The 21,087-nt window shown below is 40.8% G+C and overlaps 1 pseudogene; it reads left to right on the top strand.

The window, feature by feature from the left end:
• Positions 1 to 18,638: 18,638 nt before the first annotated feature.
• Positions 18,639 to 19,327, top strand: LOC133762476 (nascent polypeptide-associated complex subunit alpha-like; annotated as a pseudogene).
• The last annotated feature ends 1,760 nt before the right edge of the window (positions 19,328 to 21,087 follow it).

Here is a 21,087-nt window from a genome sequence, read left to right as displayed (position 1 = left end):
TCCATTTAACTTTGAGTGGCTTTCCATTGCAGATGAATTCCTAGGGTGGGGTGCATCAGTTAACAAAACAAAGATCTTTGCTTTTGTGGAGCTTACAACCCAGACGAAGAGACAGGCAATAAAAAAAAAAAAAATCATAATAAACATGTAAGTGATATAGTATGTTAGAAGTAAGTTTTGGGCCGGTGCCTTGGCTCAACAGGCTAACCCTCCGCCTAGCGGCGCCGGCACACCAGGTTCTAGTCCCGGTTGGGGCTCCGGATTCTGTCCCGGTTGCCCCTCTTCCAGGCCAGCTCTCTGCTATGGCCCTGGAGTGCAGTGGAGGATGGCCCAAGTGCTTGGGCCCTGCACCCCATGGGAGACCAGGAGAAGCACCTGGCTCCTGCCTTTGGATCAGCGCGGTGCGCCGGCTGCAGCGCGCTGGCCACAGTGCGCTGGTCACGGTGGCCATTGGAGGGTGAACCAACGGCAAAGGAAGACCTTTGTCTCTGTCTCTCTCTCTCTCACTGTCCACTCTGCCTGTCAAAAAAATTTTTAAAAAAAATTTTAAAAAAGAAGTAAGTTTTATGCAAAAAGTGCACAAAATAAGGGGTGCTGTGACTTTCCAGGCAGGCAGATTGCAGATGAGGCCGTAGCTCACTGGGAGCACGACATTTGAATAAAGAAGCAGATAAGAAAGTTAGTGCAAGGAATATCTGGGGCCAGGAAAAGAAAAGGGTGTAACCTTGGTCTCAAGGGTAGGTGCATGCCTGGAATATTCCAGGAACAGCGCAGAGACAGCCAATCAAAGCCTAAAATAAGGACGTAAGTGGGGATGTGGACCATTAGAATCCTGCAGGCTGTTGTAGAGACTTGCATTTTTTGCTCTGAGTAAAATACGGATATATTTTAGAATTATGAGAAAAAGTATGATATGCTCTATCATAAGTTCTCTTTTTTTAAGATTTATTTATTTGAAAGGCAGAGTGATAGAGAAGGAGAGACAGAAGAGAGGAGAGAGAGAGAGATCTTTCATCCACTGGTTTACTCCCCAAATGGCCGCAACAGCCAGGGCTGAACCAGGCCAAAGCCGGGAGCCAGGGGCTTTTTCCTGGTCTCCCTGCAGGGGCCCAGACACTTGGGCCATCCTCCGCTGCTTTCCCAGGCACATTAGCAGCAAGCTGGATTCCAAAGTGGAACCAGTACCCATTTGAGATGCCAGCGCTGCAGGCGGTGGCTTAACCAACTGTGCCACAGTGCCTGTCCCTTGTCCTAAGTTTTAAAAGGGTCATTTTCATTGCTGTGATGAAATTGACTACTAAGTGGCAATTATAAAAGCACAGAATCATTGGACAGTTTCAGTGACAGTGTCAAGAAAATAGGAGACTTATGCAAGGACAGAAGCATCATAGGGAGCGAAAATGGGGAAAATAAGGAGAAATCCAATGCGGTACTTTGTGTTTTGTGAAAGGAGTCTGTGATTCTCTTCCTGAAGCCCTTTTCATATTGGATTGACCTGAGAAAACACAATGAAAACAGCAGCTGGGAGTGGGAAGACAAAGGTCAAATCAATAGTTGGTAAGCCTTCTTAACACTTACTTACTTACTATTCAGTGTGTTAATCTCCGTAGTTGTCTTCCTCATCATTCCCTTGAAAGGTGCTCAATAGATAGGGGCCAAGGAGAACCCTCAGACAAATGGATGCTCTTTCATGAGAGTTCAGCATCCAGTGCCAACACGCACCTCCGTGTGCGGAGTCGGACTGCACCGCGCCGAGTCACCACGCTCCTTTCAACCAAAATGAAAGTGTCAGCACTCTGATCCCGTTCCACTCGGACTTTGCCTTTTGTTTATTTGTTGTTCTTTAAGCTGCTTGTTGGTGGGAGAGTCTTAGGAGAGATCCAAAGCCTGTATTTTCCACACCCAAGAGAAATGGGAAAAGAAAATGTTTGCCTCATTTTTCTTTATTTAAAATTCTGGAACATTTCTGAATCCCTTAGTTTGAATAATGAATTGTACCCGTAGACTCTATTTCTGTTGAAACATTCAGTTCCTCCACTTCAAGGCATAGAAAGGTATTACGAAGAGTACTGAGCGCTAGCTGGCATTTTTCTGAGTACTCTGTGGCTTTCTGAGATGTTACCTAATATATATGACATGGCAGCATTGGCAGCAGGAACTTCTAAATTTAGAAAAATTGGCCTCATGATCATTGTATCACATCTAATTGGGTACAAAAATATGTAGTAGAATAAGACAGCTGATAATTATGTTTTCAACTTTGAGAAATGTAAGAAAAGAATGACCAAAATGAACCTTCCCAATTACAAAACCCAATGCTTATTTTTCTTGGAAGAAAATCTTGGCAGCAAAACATATGTTATATGTAGTCCCATGAAAAGAAGTGATAGAGAAGTCAAAGCTATTAGTTGACTACAGGTGGTGAATTCACTTTCCAGGGCTGCTGTAGTACACAGTGCAGATTGGGCAGCTTCAATAAACAGTTGTGGCGACCAGAAGTCCAGGATCGAGGTATTGCCAGGGCTGGTTTCCTCAGAGGCCTCTCTTCTTCACTTGAAGATGGATGTCTTGTTCTGTCTTCGCGTGGTCTTCCTTCTGTGCATGCTCAAGTCTGTGTCTAAATTATTTCTTCTTCTAAGCACATCAGTCACATTGGATTGAAGCCCACCTGAAAGATCTCATTTGGTCGCGGTCATCCTGTTTCAAAAGCCTCAACTCCAAATGCAGTTACAGGCTGAGATTCTTGGTGTTAGGCATTCTCCATAAGGAAGTTGAGGTGACATAGTCCAGCCCATGACAGTTGGCGAGTTCCCACTTGTCACTCAGAGCTCAGGCATGCAAATCCAGTTGGCACCCTGTATCCTCAGGCTCTGCATCTGTGGATTCCAATGACGGAAGATTGAAAATACCTTTGAAAAATTGCAACTGTACTGAAGATGTGCAGATTTTTTTGTTGTCAGTATTTCCTAAGCAATATAGTATGGCAACTATTTATGTAGCATTTATGTTGCATTGGGTATTGTAAGTAATCTGCATATGATATAAAGTATGCAAGGGAGTGTATATGGTTATATGCGCATTGTATGTCATTGTATGGAAAGAGTATGTTCAGAATGATTATTCATGGATAGCAAGGAATGAATAATTGAACACATATACTCTGAGAAAGGGCAGAATGGAAATTATAAGGTACCTTAGAAGTTAGGAAACTATACACCAGTGTTACAAAGCTCCCCAAAAAGTGCGGTGCTGAAATACATTAATTAAGATAGAACCAGAAAGTCATCATATGTTTATACATGACTTTAAATATCAGTTTAGTAAATAAAATACCTAGAGGTATTTTATTTGTGATTACTTATGATGTATACATATGCATATCGTATACCATATGATACCAGTGTCACAATGGTGATGTTTGCAAAGAGTGGCCAGGTAAACATCTACTTCTGCATTGATAGACCCATTTTGAAATGTGTAAAAGATATTCAATGAAATATAGGTTACATTCATTCTCTATGTTATCTCTAAGTAGCTAAATAAGTTGATTTATTTGTATTCTAAAGTATAAAGGGAAGATTCCAATGCCTCACAACTGATTTATAATGTATTCTACATTCTGAGCAACCTAGGGTCAAGACTCTGTTGTGAAAGCAGTGGAGTTCTGTGGTATCCTCTCCTCACCCCAAAGTCCTAAAGTAAAGTTTGGGGACTGGTGAGGAGGACAGAAGCAGTGTGTATGGGGACTACAAAAAGTTGATAAGAATGCATATTATGTAAAAACTACACATGGATTGCAATTTAATGGGGGCAACAGGGAGGTACCAAGAAAACCTATCTTTTAATTCCCCTTTTCCTAAACTTGCTGACATACCCTCAAACTTCCTCTACTCCTTCCACATTCCATGTTTGGAAATATGGCTACCAAAGCCTACATTCTGTATTTGAGGCTATGCTCAGTTATTTTTCATAAAGCCTAATAAGCAAGGAACTAATCTCTTTGTTTTGTTCCAGGTTCAGTGTTCAAGGTAATGGCGATTGTGCCTATATAGATAAGACTGGGATAAGTACTTCTGGTTGTAATGATTTAAGAAGATATATTTGCAGCAGAAAAAGCCACTGTCCTTAAATAAAGAGCTCTCCCATGTGTGAAATAAATGCAAACTCTTCCTTCTATGCACCATAAATCATGTCAATTTATTTTTCATCAAATCAAACATGTTTTAAGTTGATTGATGAAGATTGTATAAACTTTATCTTTTTTAACAGAACGTGGTTGTATTTTCAGTCCATAAATTCTGTACAGGGAAAGATGAAACACAGTAAAAGAGAAAATGTATTTCATTTATACTGCATGACAAAAGGTTAACACATGTAATCATAAATGAGTGCCTAAAATCATAACAGAGAGGAAGGATATATGAAGACAATGTCAATTAACATTTACAGATTATGAAAGTTGTTAATACATTGTCAATGATTTAAAATACTGATATCTAATAGTTATACAATTTCAGGAGATGAGCTACCATTCAAACTCTGGGACAATATTCCCCAAGTAGTGGAAAATTTCTCAAAACGTAGGTGTCATATATACTTAGCCCTGAAAATTCCAACCTATAGAAATTATAATGTCCACTACATAGAAACTGTCACTACTGCACAGCTCACACAAAAGCTATTATGGAAGATGGTGGAGTAAGGAGGGAGCTTGCTGATCTAGTCTAGAAGATAATTTTTTAAAAATTGGGAAGAGTGCAGTCAGAAAAGAGTTAGGGAGAAAACAGCAGAGGAAACTGTACGCAACCTGGAGGGACACAGTGGACCTACGAGAAGCACAAGATGTGCACGATTCAGGACCCCAGCAGCCAAGAGCCACTGCACCAGCACTGGGGAGTAAGGTGAGACCAGACTGCAGCTGCCCAAACCACTGGTGAAAAAGCTGCAGGAAAAGCCTGGAGGGAATCTGGTGTGGAGCCCCGGGGGGGATAGAGTACATGTAGACCAAATGGACGTAACAGATATCTACAGAACTTTTCATCCTAAAGTTGCAGAATACACATTCTTCTCAGCAATGTATAGAACTTTCTATACAACTGGCAATATGCTAGGCCATAAAGCAAGTCTCAGCAAATTCAAAAAAATCAAAAATCATACCATGCATCTTCTCGGACCATAATGGCATGAAGCTGGAAATCAGAAACTCAGGAATCCCTAGAGCATATGCAAACACATGGAGACTGAACAACATGCTCCTGAATGAAATCATTAAAGAAATCAAAAATTTCTGGAAACAAATGAAGATGACAATACAACATATCAAAACTTGTGGGATACAGCAAAAGCAGTGTTAGGAAAGTTTATAGCAATAGGTACCTACATCAAGAAATTGGAAAGGCACAAAATGACTTATCAATGCATCTCAAGGACCTAGAAAAACAATAGCAAACCAAATCCAAAACTAGTAGGAGGAAAAAAAAATTAGAATTAGAGAGTAAATCAACAAAATTGGAATAAGAAAAAAAACAATACAAAAGATCAGCAAAATGAATAACGGTTTTTTTGAAAAAATAAATAAAATTGACACACCATTGGCCCTGCCCAACTAACCAAAAAAAAAAGGAGAGAGAAGACAAAAATCAATAAAGATGAAAAAAGAAATGTAACAATAGACACCACAGAAATAAAAAGAATCATCAGAAATTACTACAAAGAGCTGTATGCCAAAAAATGGGGAAATCTGGAAGAAATGGATAGATTCCTGAACACATTCAACCTACCTAAATTGACCCATGATGACATAGAAAACCTAAACAGACCCATTATCAAGGTGGAAATTGAATCAGTAATAAAGCCCCTCCAACAAAGAAAAGCCCAGGACCGGATGGCTTCACTGCTGAATTCTATCAGACATTTAAAGAAGAACTAACTCCAATTCTGCTCAAGCTATTCAAAACAATTGAAAGAGAGGGACTCCTCCAAAATTATTTCTATTAAGCCAGCATCACCTTAGTTCCTGAACCCGAAAAAGGCACAACAGAGAAAGAGAATTACAGATCAATTTCACTGATGAACATAGACACAAAAATCCTCAACAAAATTCTGGCCAATAAAATCCAACAACACATCAAGATCATTCACCTGGACCAAGTGGGATTTATCCCTAGTATGCAGGGATGGTTCAACATTTGCAAATCAATCAATGTGATACATCATATTAACAAACTGCAGGACAAAAACCATATGATCATCCCAATAGATGCAGAGAAAGCATTTGACAAAATACAACACCCTCCCATGATGAAAACTCTAAGCAAACTGAGTATAGAAGGAACATCCTTCAACACAATCAAGACAATTTATGACAAACCCATGGCCAGCATCAAATTGAATGGGGAAAAGTTGGAAGCATTCCCACTAAGATCTGGAACCAAACAAGGATGCCCACTCTCACCATTGCTACTAAATATAGTCCTGGAAGTTTTAGAGCCATTAGGCAAGAAAAATAAATCAAAGGTATACAAATTGGGAAAGAGGAAGTCAAACTATCCCTATTTGCAGATGACATAATTCTATATATAGGGGATCCAAAAGTCTCCACCAGGAGACTATTGAAACTCACAGAAGAGTTTGGTAAAGTAGCAGGATATAAAATCAATAGAGCACCTAAAAGGAAATCTGTTTAAGGTAAATTGACACTTTGAGAAGCAATGACTGAAACAGCCCTTGTCTTGACTGTCAAGGAACATTTTTTTCTTCTTTATACTATTTGTTGAACTCTATTTAACAGAGTTAATCATATGTTTTTGTATAAAGTCAATTGAAAATAGATCTTAATAAAAAATGAGTATAAATAAGAGAGGGAGGATGAAGTTTGTAACTGTAAAGCTGTAAAGTTCTGCATACATTCCTATAGACATATATATATATATATATATATGAAAGCTTTTATTTAATGAATACAAATTTCATAGGTACAACTTTAGGAATATAGTGATTCTTCCCCCCTCCTTACCCACCCTCCCACCTCCTCCTCCCTCTCCCATTCAAGTCTTCATTAAGATTCATTTTTAACTAACTTTATATACAGAAGACCAACTCTGTACTAAGTAAAGATTTCAACAGTTTTTACCCACACACATACACACACACACACACAAAGACACACAGTATAAAGTACTGTTTCAGAACAAGTTTTACAGTTAATTCTCATAGTATAACTCATTAAGGTCAGAGGTCCTACATGAGGAGCAAGTGCACAGTGACTCCTGTTGTTGATTTAACAATTAACACTCTTATGTATGATGTCAGTGATCACCTGAGGCTCTTACATGAGCTGCCAAGGCTATGGATGCCTTTTGAGGCCACAAACTCCATCAGTATTTACACAGGGCCACAAGCAAAGTGGAAGCTCTCTCCTCCCTTTAGAGAAAAGCACATCCTTCTTTAATGGCTACTTCTTTCTAGTTGGGTCTCTCTCACAGAGATCCTTCATGTAGAACATATTTTATCACAGTGTCTTGGCTCCCATGCCTGAAATTCTCTCATGGGCTTTTTAGCCAGATCCGAATGCCTTAAGGGTTGATTTTTTTTTCTTTATTTGACAGAGTTATATTCAGTGAAAGAGAGACAGAGAGAAAGGTCTTCCTTCCATTGGTTCACCTCCTAAATGGCTGCTATGGCCGGCGCTGTGCCGATCCAAAGCCAGGAGCCAGGTGCTTCTTCCTGGTCTCCCATGTGGGTGCAGGAGTGTTGCAGTTGATTTCTCAACAATGTTGCAGTGGATTCATTTCTGAGAGGAGGAGCGTGGTGGGGGCAAAAGGAGCAGAGTCACCACACAGACCCCAGGAGTCGGGTGAAAGCAGGCTTGAGGCAAGCAGCCCGCAGACTCGCTTATTTCAGTTGGTACAACAGCTTATATAGCCAAGACAGCCAATCCGGTCAAGGGGCAGTTTATGCCCTAACCAATCACAGCCTGTTGCCAGGCAGTATCCGAAGCCATCCAATCACAGCCTGTTGCCAGGCAGGCTCTGTTTGCCATGTGGTTTCCAAAGCCATCCAATCACAGCCTGTTGCCAGGTAGGCTCTGTTGCCAGGTGGGTTTCAAAGCCATTCCTGAGTAACTGAAGCTCGCTTGCTAGCGGCCATCTTGGCATGGCCTTCTCATTCCACCACACAGGGGCCCAAGTACTTGGGCCATCCTCCACTGCCCTCCCTGGCCACAGCAGAGAGCTGGACTGGAAGAGGAGAAGCTGGGATTAGAACCCGGCGCCCATATGGGATGCCAACGCCACAAGCAGAGGATGAGCTAAATGAGCCACGGCACCAGCCCTAAGGGTTGATTCTGAGGTCAGAGTGCTATTTAGGGTGTTTGTCATTCTATGAGTCTGCTGTGTGGACTGCTTCCCATGTTGAATCATTCTTTCCTTTTTAATTCTATCGTTATTAGCAGACACTTGGTCTAATTTATGTGATACTTTTGACAATCCTATCTATATGATCAGTTGCACACTTAATATAATTTTAACACCTAAGATGGCATTAGTACCACCCAACTTGACGGGATTTGGAGTCCCATGGCAAGTTTTTAGCTTTACCCTTAGGCGTAAGTCTGTGGGAATGTGTGCAGAACTGTACAGCTCCTTCCTCTCATATTCACACTCTTATTTTTTACTGGGATCTATTTTTAATTGACTTTATAAACCTATGATTAATTCTATGTTAAGAGTTCAACCAATGGTATTAAGTAGAAAAAAATAATAAATAAAATAATAAACTGTTCAACAGTCAAGACCACGGCTGTTCAAGTTATTGCTTCTCACAGTGTCAATTTCACTTGTACAGATTTCCTTTTAGGTGTTCTGTTACTTATCACAGACCAGGGAGAACATATGGTATTTGTCCCTTTGGGACTTGCTTATTTCACTAAGTGGAATGTTTTCCAGATTCATCCATTTTGTAGCATATGGTCGGATTTCATTTTTTTAAACCACTGTGTAGTATTCCACAGAGTACATATCCCATAATTTCTTTATCCAGTCTTCCGTTGATGGGCATTTAGGTTGATTCCATGTCTTAGCTATTGTGAATTGAGCTGCAATAAACATGGAGGTTCAGATAACTCTTTTATTTGCTGATTTCATTTCCCTTGGTTAAATTCCCAGGAGTGGGATGGCTGGGTCGTATGGTAGGACTATATTCAGATTTCTGAGGTATCTCCAAACTGTCTTCCATAGAGGCTTTACCAGTTTGCATTCCCACCAACAGTAGATTAGGGTACCATTTTCCCCACATCCTTGTCAGCATTTGTTGTTTGTTGATTTCTGCATGAAAGCCATTCTAACTGGGGGAGGTGAAACCTCATTGTGGCTTTGACTTGCTTTTCCCTGACATTAGTGTTCCTGAGCATCTTTTCATGTGTCTTTTGGCCATATGAATTTCCTCTATTGATAAATGTCTAAGTCCTTGGCCTACTTCTTGACTGGGTTCATTGTTTTCTTATTGTTTAGTTTTTTGATCACTTTATGTATTCTGGTTATTAATCCTTTTTCAGTTGCATGGCTTCCAAATAATTTCTCCCAATCTTTTGATTGCCTCTTTACTTTTCTGTTTGTTTTGCTGTACAGAAGCTTCTCAATTTGATATAATCCTATTTGTTAATTTTGGCTTTGACTGCCTGTGCCTCTGGGGTCTTTTCCAAGAAACCTTTGTCTATGCCAACATCTTACAGGGTTTCCCCAATGCTCTCTAGTAATTTGGTGGTATCAGGTCTTAGGTCTTTATTCCATTTTGATTGAATTATTGTGTAAGGTGTAAGGTAGGGGTCCTGCTTCATTCTTTTGCATGTGGAAATCCAGTTTTCCCAGCACCATTTGTTGAAAAGACTGTCCTGGCTCCAGGGAATGGTTTTAGCTCCTTGGTCAAATATAAGTCAGTTGTAGGTGCTTGGATTGATTTCTGGTATTTCTTTCTCTTCCATTGATCTATCCATCTGTTTTTGTACCAGTGCCAGGCTGTGTTGATTATAACTGCCTTGTGGAGTGTCTTGAAATCTGGTATTGTGATACCTCTGGCTTTGTTTTTGTTATATAAGATTGCTTTAGCCATTCAAGGTCTCCTGTGTTTTCAGATGAATTTCAGACTTTTTCTAGATCTGAGAAAAATGTCTTGGTATTTTGATTGGTATTGCACTGAGTCTGTAAATTATTTTCAGCAGAATGGATATTTTGATGATAGTGATTCTTCCAATCCATGAACATAGAAGTTTTTTCAATTTTTGTGTTGTTTTCTATTTCTTTCTTTAATGTTTTGTAGTTTTCATCATAGATATCTTTGACATCTTTGGTTAAATTTATTCCAAGGTATTTGATTTTTTGGTAACTATTATGAATGGAATTGGTCTAGAAATTCTTTCTCAGCCATGGCATTGTCTGTGTATACAAAGACTGTTGTGGTTTTTTGTTTGTTTTGTTTTGTTAAATTTATTTATTTATTTGAAAGTCAGAGTTACACAGAGAGAGGAGAGGCAGAGAGTGGGGGAGGGGGGTCTTCTATCTGATGGCTCACTCCCCAATTGGCCATAACAGCTAGAGCTGCGCTGATCAGGAGCAAGGAGCTTACTCCAGGTCTCCCATGTGGGTGCAGGGGCCCAAGGACTTGGGCCATCTTCTACTGCTTTCCCAGGCCATAGCAGAGAGCTGGATCAGAAGTGGAGCAGCCAGGTCTCAAACCGGCACCCATATGGGATACTGGCATTTCAGGACAGGGCATTTACCCACTGCGTATAGCGCCAGCCCAGGCACTCCAATATGGGATACAGGTAACCCAAGTAGCATCTTAACTACTGCCAAACATCCACTCTAAAGGAACTGGGATTTAATTGTGTATAAAATACTTTAGCAGTTTAAATACAGGCTTTTTAAAAAATATAATTTACATGCTGTGCAAGAACCAGAAAAGTCTTTAAATTTTTCACATCACTATGCTAATCTGCTATGCTATGGAAGATGACTGCTAGCTTTTTGTTACTTTTAAAGTTCCTGAAAGAAGCTATTTATGAAGGAAAAAGGTTTATTTGGTGACTCACAGTCCAACATTGGGCAGCCCCATTAGTCTGGCATCTAATGAGGGTGGAGGATGGCAGAACATAAGTAATAATAAGTAAGAGGAAGATAACATGTCAACCAGAAAGCAGAGACAGACTGAGCCAGCCTCAGCTTATGTATCCCCTCCTTGTGACAACTACCTTCTGAAGGCAAGCTCCCAGTGACCCAAAGAGCTCCCACTGGTCCCACCTTCCAGACACCTTAATGTATCAAGCTCCATCTTGATCAGTCAACTATTAAGTCAACTATTAAGATAAACCCAGTGCTGTGGCACAGTAGATTAATCCCCCACCTGTGGCGCCAGCATGCCATGCGGGTGCTGGTTCTAGTCCTGGCTGCTTCTCTTCCCATTCATCTCTCTGCTGTGGCCTGGGAAAGCAGTGGAGGATGGCCCAAGTGCTTGGGCCCCTGCACCTGCATGGAAGACCAGGAAAAAGCACCTGGCTCCTGACTTCGGATTGGCGCAGCTCTGGTTGTGTGGCCATTTGGGGAGTATACCAACAGAAGGAAGACCTTTCTGTCTCTCTCACTGTCTGTAACTCTACCTGTCAAACAAATAAATAAAATCTTTAAAAAAAAAAAAAAAGACAAAGCCCTTAACCATTAACCAAATGAGTTGGGGAACAAAATCCTGTTCAAACCACAACAGTGACCACTGTCGGCAAATGAAGGATGTGAAATGGGACTTGTGCCTCGTCAGGGCCGTGCCTCTCAGGAGCATTGACTACCACCTTGGAAGGGCACTGCCATGCATTTCCTAATGATAACTGCCATCAAACTGTACTGAGGTGAAAACAAAGTTAAAAAGGAGCCGCAGTGACCAATGATAAAGATTTGATATGGGGCTAGCACTGTGGCCTAGTGAGTAAAGCTGCCATCTGTGATGCCAGCACCCCATATGGATGCTGGTTTGTGTCCTGGCTGCTCCACTTCCAATCCAGCTCCCTGCTAATGTGCCTGGGAAAGAAGCAGAGGATGGCCCAAGTCCTTAGTCCCCTGTACCCATCTGGGAGACCAGATGAAGCTCCTGCATCCTGGCTTCCATCTTGCCCAGTCCTGGCCATTGCAGCCATCTGGGGAGTGAGCAAGCAGGAAAAAAAAAGATTTGTTGATTTGAAAAGCAGAGTTACAAAGAGAAGGGGAGAGATGGAATGAGAAAAACCTCCCATATGCTTGTTCACTCCCCAGATGGCTGTGATAACCAGGGCTTGTCTAGGCTGAAGCCAGGATACCAGAGCTTCCTCTGAGTCTCCCAAGTGGATGGCAGGAGCCCAAGCACTTGGGCCATCTTCTGCTGCTTTCCTAGGCACATTAGCAAGGAGCTGGATCGGAAGTAGAGCAGCTGGGATACAAAGCAGAGCCCATATGGGATATCTGCATCACAAGTAGCAGCCTCATCCGCTATGCCACAACACTTGCTTCAGAAGTTTGAATGTTTTAAGAGGGATACTTTTTCAGGTTGGGTAGGTATATTTCATTCCCTTCCAGTTGACTCTGATGATAGTACCCAGAGTCAACATTTTAAATATGAGTGCTACTGCTATGCACAAGATAATTCTCTGTCTTCCCATTTCACTTAGAGTGTTAGCCAGAGACCTCCGACTGACAAAAACAAAATTAGCCTGTCTTCTTATTTGACCTCATCTCCTGGGACTCTTCTAGACACACTGGCTTCCTTGCTGTTTCTGGAAAGTACCAGGCATACACTTGCCTTCAGATCTTCTCACAGTTCTTCCAGGATGATGTATGCCCCATGTTTCTACATGGCTCTCACCCTCTCCAACAAGTTTATTCAAATTTCATCTTCTCAGTGATACATAACCTATTATAACTATAGCTAACCCCCCCCTACTCCTCAGTATTACTAACTATTTTAACCTGGCCTATAAGGATAAATCCCACTTGGTCTGGGTGGATGATCTTTTTGATGCGCTGTTGGATTCAATTAGCTAGTATTTTATTGAGGATTTTTGTATCTATGTTTGTCAGGGATATTGGTCTATAGTTCTCTTTCTTTGTTGTATCTTTTTCTGGTTTTAGAATTAAGGTGATGCTGGCCTCACAGACGGAGCTTGGGAAGAATCCCTCCCTTTCAATTGTTTTGAATAGTTTAAGAATGGGAATTAGTTCTCCTTTAAAAATTTGGTGCAATTCGTCAGGGAAGTCTTCTGGTCTTGGACTTTTTTTGGTGGGTAGGTCTTTATTACTGATTCACTCTCAACTTGGTTGTTGGTCTGTTTAGATTTTCTATGTCTTCATGCTCCATGCATCTACAATCAACTACACTTTGACAGACAAGCTAAAATCACTCCCCGGAGAAAGGAAAGTCTCTTCAACAAATGGTGTTGGAAAAATTGGATCTCTAGATGCAGAAGTGTGAAACAATACCCCTACCTTAGCCCTATTAAAAACTTAATTTACAATGGATCAAGGATCTAAACCTAAGACCTGAAACCATCAAAGTGCTAGAGGAAAATATACTAGGGGAAATGCAAGGACTTCTTGGATAAGACCCCAAAAGCCCAGGCAATAAAAGCAAAAACAGACATATTTACAAGGTATCACATGAACCAATATTATGATTGTCTATCATAAGACTAAAAAATACCACAGCAGTAATTCCCTTAGTACTTAATGTTTTATGATTAAAAGTACTTTTGTTGTGGGGGCTGGCATTGTGGTGTAGCAGGTAAAGCTACCATCTGACACATCAGCATCCCATATGGGCACCATTTCCTGTCGCAGCTGCTCCACTTCCAATCCATCTCACTGCCTATGGCCTGGGAAAAACAGTGAAGATGGCCTAAATCTTTGGGCCACTTCCACCCATGTGGGAAACCCAGATGATGTTCCTGGCTTCAGCCTAACCCAGCCTTGGCCACTGCACCAATCTAGGGAGTCAATAAGCAGATGGATGGTATTCTCTCTCTCTCTCCCTCTCTCTCTCTCCTCTCTCTCTCCCCCCCCCCTTTCTCTTTCTTTCTCTCTTTCTCTCTCTTTCTCTCTTTCTCTCTCTTTCTCTCCCCCCACCCCCTCCCTCTCTCCCTTCCTCCCATTCTATCTCTGTAAGTCTTACAAACAAATGAAATCTTTTTTAAAAAATTTTAAAATGTAAACATTCCTACATATATACATGTATCTAAATTATACATGTGAGTACTCATGAAAAGATAATCAAAAGAAAACTGGAGTGACTATATTAGTAGAAGACAAAGAAGATTTCAATAGAAGGCATTTTAATAAGAATAAAAAGCACATTTCATAATGATACATGTGTCAATTCATTAAGAGAACATAATTCATACATGGGTATGTATCTAATAAAAGATTTTAAATAGGTGAGAAAAAAACTTAGTTGAAAGAGGAAGTAGACACCCTTAAGACTGGTCATTTCAACCTCTCCTCTCAGTAATTAATAAATAGTTATAGAAAAAGATCAGATAATACTACTTACCAACTTTAATTAGTGCCTATTAAACACTCTACCCACAATAACAGAGTTTACCTTATTTTTCGAATTCACACAAAAAATTCAAGACAGATCACAAAAGAAGACTGAACAAATTTCAAAGAACTGGGGCCGGCACTGTGGTGCAGTAGATTAATCCTCTACCTGCGGCACCAGCATCCCATATGAGTGCCAGTTCTAGTACCGGCTGCTCCTCTTCTGATCCAGCTTTCTGCTATGGCCTGCAGTAGAAGTTGGCCCAGTCCTTGGGTCCCTGAACCCATGTGGGAGACCCAGAAGAAGCTCCTGGCTCCTGACTTTGGATCTGCGCAGCTCTGGCTGTTGTGGCCAATTGGGATATGAACCATCGGATGGAAGACCTCTCTCTCTCTGTCTCTCCCTCTGACTGTCTATAACTCTACCTCTCAAATAAAATCTTTTTAAAAATTCAAAGAATTAAAGTTTTTAAGGTACTATGTCTACAACAGAATTAAAAATAACTCACTTGAAACCTATAAAATCCTTCTATACTTAGAATATAAAACACACTTCAAATTAATGCATAAAAAAGAAGAAATCACAAAGAAAATTACAAAATATTTTAAACTAAAAATAAAGCAAAACTGATATTGTGAGGTGAAGCTAAAATAATGACTAGGAAGAAATGCATATAATTAAAATGTTGAGGCCAGCGCCGTGGCTTAACAGGCTAATCCTCCGCCTTGTGGTGCCGGCACACCGGGTTCTAATCCCAGTCGGGGTGCCGGATTCTATCCCAGTTGCCCCTCTTCCAGGCCAGCTCTCTGCTATGGCCCAGGAAGGCAGTGGAGGATGTCCTAAGTCCTTGGGCCCTGCACCTGCATGGGAGACCAGGAGAAGCACCTGGCTCCTGGCTTCGGATCAGCAAGATGCGCCAGCCACAGCGGCCATTGGAGGGTGAACCAACGGCAAAAAGGAAGACCTTTCTCTCTGTCTGTCTCTCTCTCACTATCCACTCTGCCTATCAAAAAAAATAATAATAATAATAATTAAAATGTTGATTAACGAAAGCCTCAAATTGGTCTAAGCTTCCACACTAAGAAAGCAGAAAAATAAGAGAAAAACTAAACCAAGCATAAAAAAGAAGGGAGAATGAAGTAAAACAAAGCAATGAAATAGAGAAACTTAGAAAATTAATCTAAACAAGATCTGGAACAGGTGTTGCGGTACAGTGACTTGAACCATAGCTTGGGACACCAGCAACCCATTACTGGAGTTCCTGGGAGTCTGACCTGCACCCCACCCTGTTCTGATCCAGTTCCCTGCTAAGGCACACTCTGGGAGTTGACAGATGGCTCAGGTACTCAGTCCCTTGCCACGCCTATGGAAGACTTAGATGGAATTCCCGGCTCTTGGCTTCGGACTGGCCCAGCCCCAGCTATTGGAAGCCTTTGGGGAGTGAACCTAAATGGAAGAGGCATAACACCCCACCCGACCCTGGCCCCAACAGACACACAAACACATTGCCTTGTTGCTCTTTCCAAAAAAAACTAAATGAAAACAATATCTGGTGTTTGGATAATATTAGTAATATAGATAAACATTTAACCAGATAGGCAAACTAAGAACAGAAGGGAACTTTCTCAAGCTTATAAACAGCATCTGCAAACAGCACACCTCGCATATTTCATGGTGTAAGACAGTGGTTTCCCCTAGGGTTGGAGATATTGCAAGAACAAACAATCTCTCCCTTCTCTTCAAAATTTATGGAGTGTTTTATCAGCATTACAAGGCAAGACAAAAGAAACAAAATGCTAATTAGAAAAGAAGTAAAATGGTCTTTATTAAGTAGAAAAGAAAATAGAACTCACAAGGGAATAGTTTGGTAAGTCTCCAGATGCAAGCTCAATACACAAAATCAATTGCATTTCTGTTTCCTAACAACAGACAATTGGAAAATGAAAATAAATGTATAATACTATTTGCATTGATATAAACTACTTAGAGATATAGTTAACGTTCATACGAAACCTATCTACTAAAAACTAGAAAATATTGATGAGTAACTAATTAAAGGCTTAAATAAATGGAAGAAAAGCATTGCTTGTGATGAAAACCGGATGCTCTCAAGCTGTTGATTTTCCCAAATTGATCTAGACTCCAGTGCATGCCGAATAAACATTCTAACAGTCTCTCTGTTAAACTGAAAAACAGGCTCTAAAATTTATAAAAAATAAAAAGCACCTAGAATAATTAAAGTGTATTGACAATAAAATTAGAAAATTTATACTACCTGATTTCAGGATTTAAAATATTTAAAGCCACAGCAATTAAGATCATGTGGCATTGACTTAAGAGAAATTCATCAAGGAAAACAAATAGAATCAAGAAATACGTCAAGACATATGCCTAATAGCTCTGGCTAGAACTTCCAGAACTATATTGAATAGCAGTGGTGAGAGTGGGCATCCTGTCCGGTACCAGATCTCAGCGGAAATGCTTCCAACTTTTCCCCATTCAATAGGATGTTGGCCGTGGGTTTTTCATATATTGCTTTGATTGTATTGAGGAATGTTCCTTCCATACCCAGTTTGCTTAGAGTTTTCATCATGAAAGGGTGTTGTATTTTATCAAATGCTTTCTCTGCGTCTATTGAGAGAATCATATGGTTTTTCTTCTGCAGTCTGTTAATGTAGTGTATTATGTTGATTGTTTTGCGAACGTTGAACCATCCCTGCATACCAGGGATAAATCCCACTTGGTCTGGGTGGATGATCTTTCTGATGTGTTGTTGCATTCTATTGGCCAGAATTTTATTGAGTATTTTTGCATCTATGTTCATCAGGGATATTGGTCTGTAATTCTCTTTCAATGCTACATCTTTTTCCGGCTTAGGAATTAAGGTGATGCTGGCTTCATAGAAAGAATTTGGGAGGATTCCCTCTTTTTCGATTGTTTTGAATAGTTTGACATATGTTCTCAGATTTTTTCACTAAAGTGACAAAGCAATTAAAAAATAAAAAACCAATCTTTTCAACAAATTGTCCTGGAATAGATACTCAGAGATTTTAAATTTCATGTTAATATTTATCTCATACCACATGTAAAACTTTTCTCAAAATGAATCAAAAATCTAAATGTGAAAGCTAAAACCTCACATGTTTAGGGTGAAAAAATAAAAGAGGGGGAAATTTTTGTGGCTTTTATAAGCAAAGATTCTATAGAGGCCGGCACCGTGGCTCACTAGGCTAATCTTCCGCCGGCATTCCGGGTTCTAGTCCCAGTTGGTGCACCAGATTCTGTCCCGGTTGCTCCTCTTCCAGTCCAGCTCTCTGCTGTGGCCCGGGAAGTCAGTGGAGGATGGCCCAAGTGCTTGGGCCCTGCACCCGCATGGGAGACCAGGAGGAAGCACCTGGCTCCTGGTTTCGGATTGGCGTGGTGCGCCAGCCGCAACATGCTGGCCGTAGTGGCCACTTGCGGAGTGAACCAACAGAAAGAAGACCTTTCTGTCTCTCTCACTGTCTAACTCTACCTGCCAAAAAAAAAGATTCCATAGAGAAGACAAAAACTTCATAAACCATGGGATAAAAGTGATTCATTTGACTTTATTAAAATTACATGCTTCTGATATTCAAAAGAAACTGCGAAGAAATGAAAAGTGAAGGCACAGTTTAAGTGACAATATTTCAGATCATGTATAGGATGGAGGAGTTCATATCCAAATACCTAAAGAACCACTACAGTGGCTGGTACTGCAGCACAGTGGGTAAAGCCACAGTCTGCAGCACTGGCATCCCATGTGGGCACCAATTCAAGTCCCGGCTGCTCCACTTCCAATCCTGCTCCCTGCTAATACGCCCAGGAATGCAGTGGAAGATGCATCCATGTGGGAGACCCGGAAAAAAATCTCCTGACTCCTGGCTTCATTGTGTCCCAGCTCCAGCTGTTGCAGCCAAATTTAGGGAGTGAACCAGCAGATGGAAGATCTCTCTCCCTCTGTCTTTCCCTATAACTCTACCTTTCAAATAAATCTTTTTAAAAAATAAATAAATAAATCTTTTAAAAAAAAAATTGAGGCTCGCTCTCTTTCTGCCGCCATCTGGTTCCGCGTTCCCCCGCACAAAATGCCCGGCGAAGCCACAGAAACCATCCCTGCCACAGAGCAGGAGTTGCCCCAGCCCCAGGCCGAGACAGGGTCTGGAACAGAATCTGACAGTGATGAATCAGTGCCGGAGCTTGAGGAACAAGATTCCACACAGGCAACCACGCAGCAGGCTCCGCTGAAATCGATGAAGAACCAGTCAGTAACGCAAAACAGAGTCGGAGTGAAAAGAAGGCACGGAAGGCCATGTCCAAACTGGGTCTTCGACAGGTTACAGGGGTTACTAGAGTCACTATCCGGAAATCTAAGAATATCCTCTTTGTCATCACAAAACCAGATGTCTACAAGAGCCCAGCCTCAGATACCTACATAGTTTTTGGGGAAGCCAAGATTGAGGACTTATCTCAGCAAGCACAGCTGGCAGCGGCTGAGAAATTCAAAGTTCAAGGTGAAGCTGTCTCAAACATTCAGGAAAACGCACAGACTCCAACCGTATAAGAGGAAAGTGAAGAGGAAGAGGTCGATGAAACAGGTGTGGAAGTTAAGGATATAGAGTTGGTCATGTCACAAGCAAATGTGTCAAGAGCAAAGGCAGTCCGAGCCCTGAAGAACAACAGGAATGATATTGTAAACGCTATTATGGAATTAACAATGTAACCATCTGAAAAACGAGGATCTTTTTTGGTGTTTCGAAGAGTAACTGCAGCTTGGTTTGAAATTTGTACTGTTTCTATAATTAATAAAGTTATGGCTTCTTGTTGGAAAAAAAAATTGAAAGTGAAATAAGCCAGAAACCAACACCACATACTAACATGATTCCATTTATAAGAAATTCTAGAGAAAGTGAAAGCTGTACTGACAAATAGCAAATTAATGCTTACCAGAGGCCAGCAGCAGGAGGGATCATGACTGTAAAGGAAAAAAAAAGAAAGTAAAAGGAGACTGGAAGGCTGTAATCATGGTGGTGGGTGGTGTTCGTGTGATCAACTTCATGATTCTCTGGTGTTGGGTGAGCCAGTTTTTCTGTTTCCTTCCCGAAGCTAACAAGTTGGTCTACTCTTGTCTTGGACCTAAAATCAGCGCCAAGGTTGTTCTCATGCTGCTTCTTTTTGACTGGGAAAGTCCCTGTGGATTGCCCTAGTTGTCCCTTTCAACATATGTGCTTGCTCAGGGCTTTCTGCAAGTGATACCGATGACTAACTTTCTGGTCCTCTCCTTCTGATCTGGATCAGTAATCATTCAGGCCATCAGTGTTCCTGAGCTCCGTGGTCACAGCAGCAAATGCAGGACAAGTAAATCTTCTTGAGTGAGTGAAAAGAAAATAAAGGAAAGAGAAAGCAAAATGCGGGACCCTTTTACCTAAGGTGAATGTAAGTCTTTACATTCATTCACTGGTTAACAAAAAGAGAAAGAGTTGCAACACAATATATTTGATTAACCATCTAGAGTAGCCTGTATTCGTCTCTGAGCTTTACAAAATAAACAAGTGAATAAATCATGGCAGAGTAGGGAGTGCAGGCTTTGGAAGTTTGTTCCATATTTGAATATTTTCTTGGCTCTTCACTGGTTACATTAACTTATTCAAATATTGGAGGACAAAGACTTTATCTTGTTCTTATTACTCAGCACCTAACTAAATCCCTGCAAACCAGTCTACATTAAGATGAATTGGTTATTATGCCAGCTTCTCAGGGCTAGATAGTAGTAAAATTGGAACAGCAGTTTTACTAGCTCTTACGTTTTAGCCTTTTGTTCTCCTTTGTGGTGAGTTTCACTTGCCTAACCTGGGTGTCCTCTCTTGGCTGTAAACTTTCCATTCCTTAGAAGGAAAGGTAATTCTCCAGTTCGTACCCGAGCTCCTGAAGCCTAACTTACATCAGACGTCTAGCACTGTAGCCTTGATTTCAGAATTCATAGCTAGATTTTGTGTGATGTTTCTAACAGAATATCAATTACAGATCATGAGAGGCTACTGCTTCTCAAAATAAGAGCCAAAAAACATAGGGTAAAGTATAGACAGTTTGATCACTGTGAGTTCTTCCTTAGAGATGCAGGAGTTGACATCTTCCATCATCCCCAGAGTGAAGCTGACTTTACAGGCCTTGAACTGTGGGAGTAAGAAGTAAAATTGTCTCACCAGCATGAGTAGAAATGATTTTCAATGTATTTTTTGTCTAATAATCTCTGGGGTTTTTCTTCAGTATTCTGAAACTATGTCATGTTCAAGTGACTTGATTGGAGTAGAAGTGTTTCTATTGTTCTGATGATACCAGAGATTGGGTAGCCAGTAATAGATTTTGCAGTTCATGGGGATCAAAACATGCTCATAGTGATACACAGAAAAAAATATGGTAAGATAATGGGAAAGTTTTTTTAATCATTTCACAAATTGAGTTCGTATACAGGGAGAATAAAAACAACAATGGTAAATAGTAGATGACAATATATGTCAG

The sequence above is a fragment of the Lepus europaeus genome, chromosome 6 (genome assembly GCF_033115175.1).
Source record: "Lepus europaeus isolate LE1 chromosome 6, mLepTim1.pri, whole genome shotgun sequence".
NCBI classification, from domain to species: Eukaryota; Metazoa; Chordata; class Mammalia; order Lagomorpha; family Leporidae; genus Lepus; species Lepus europaeus.
This window is presented reverse-complemented; position numbering and strand designations above follow the sequence as displayed.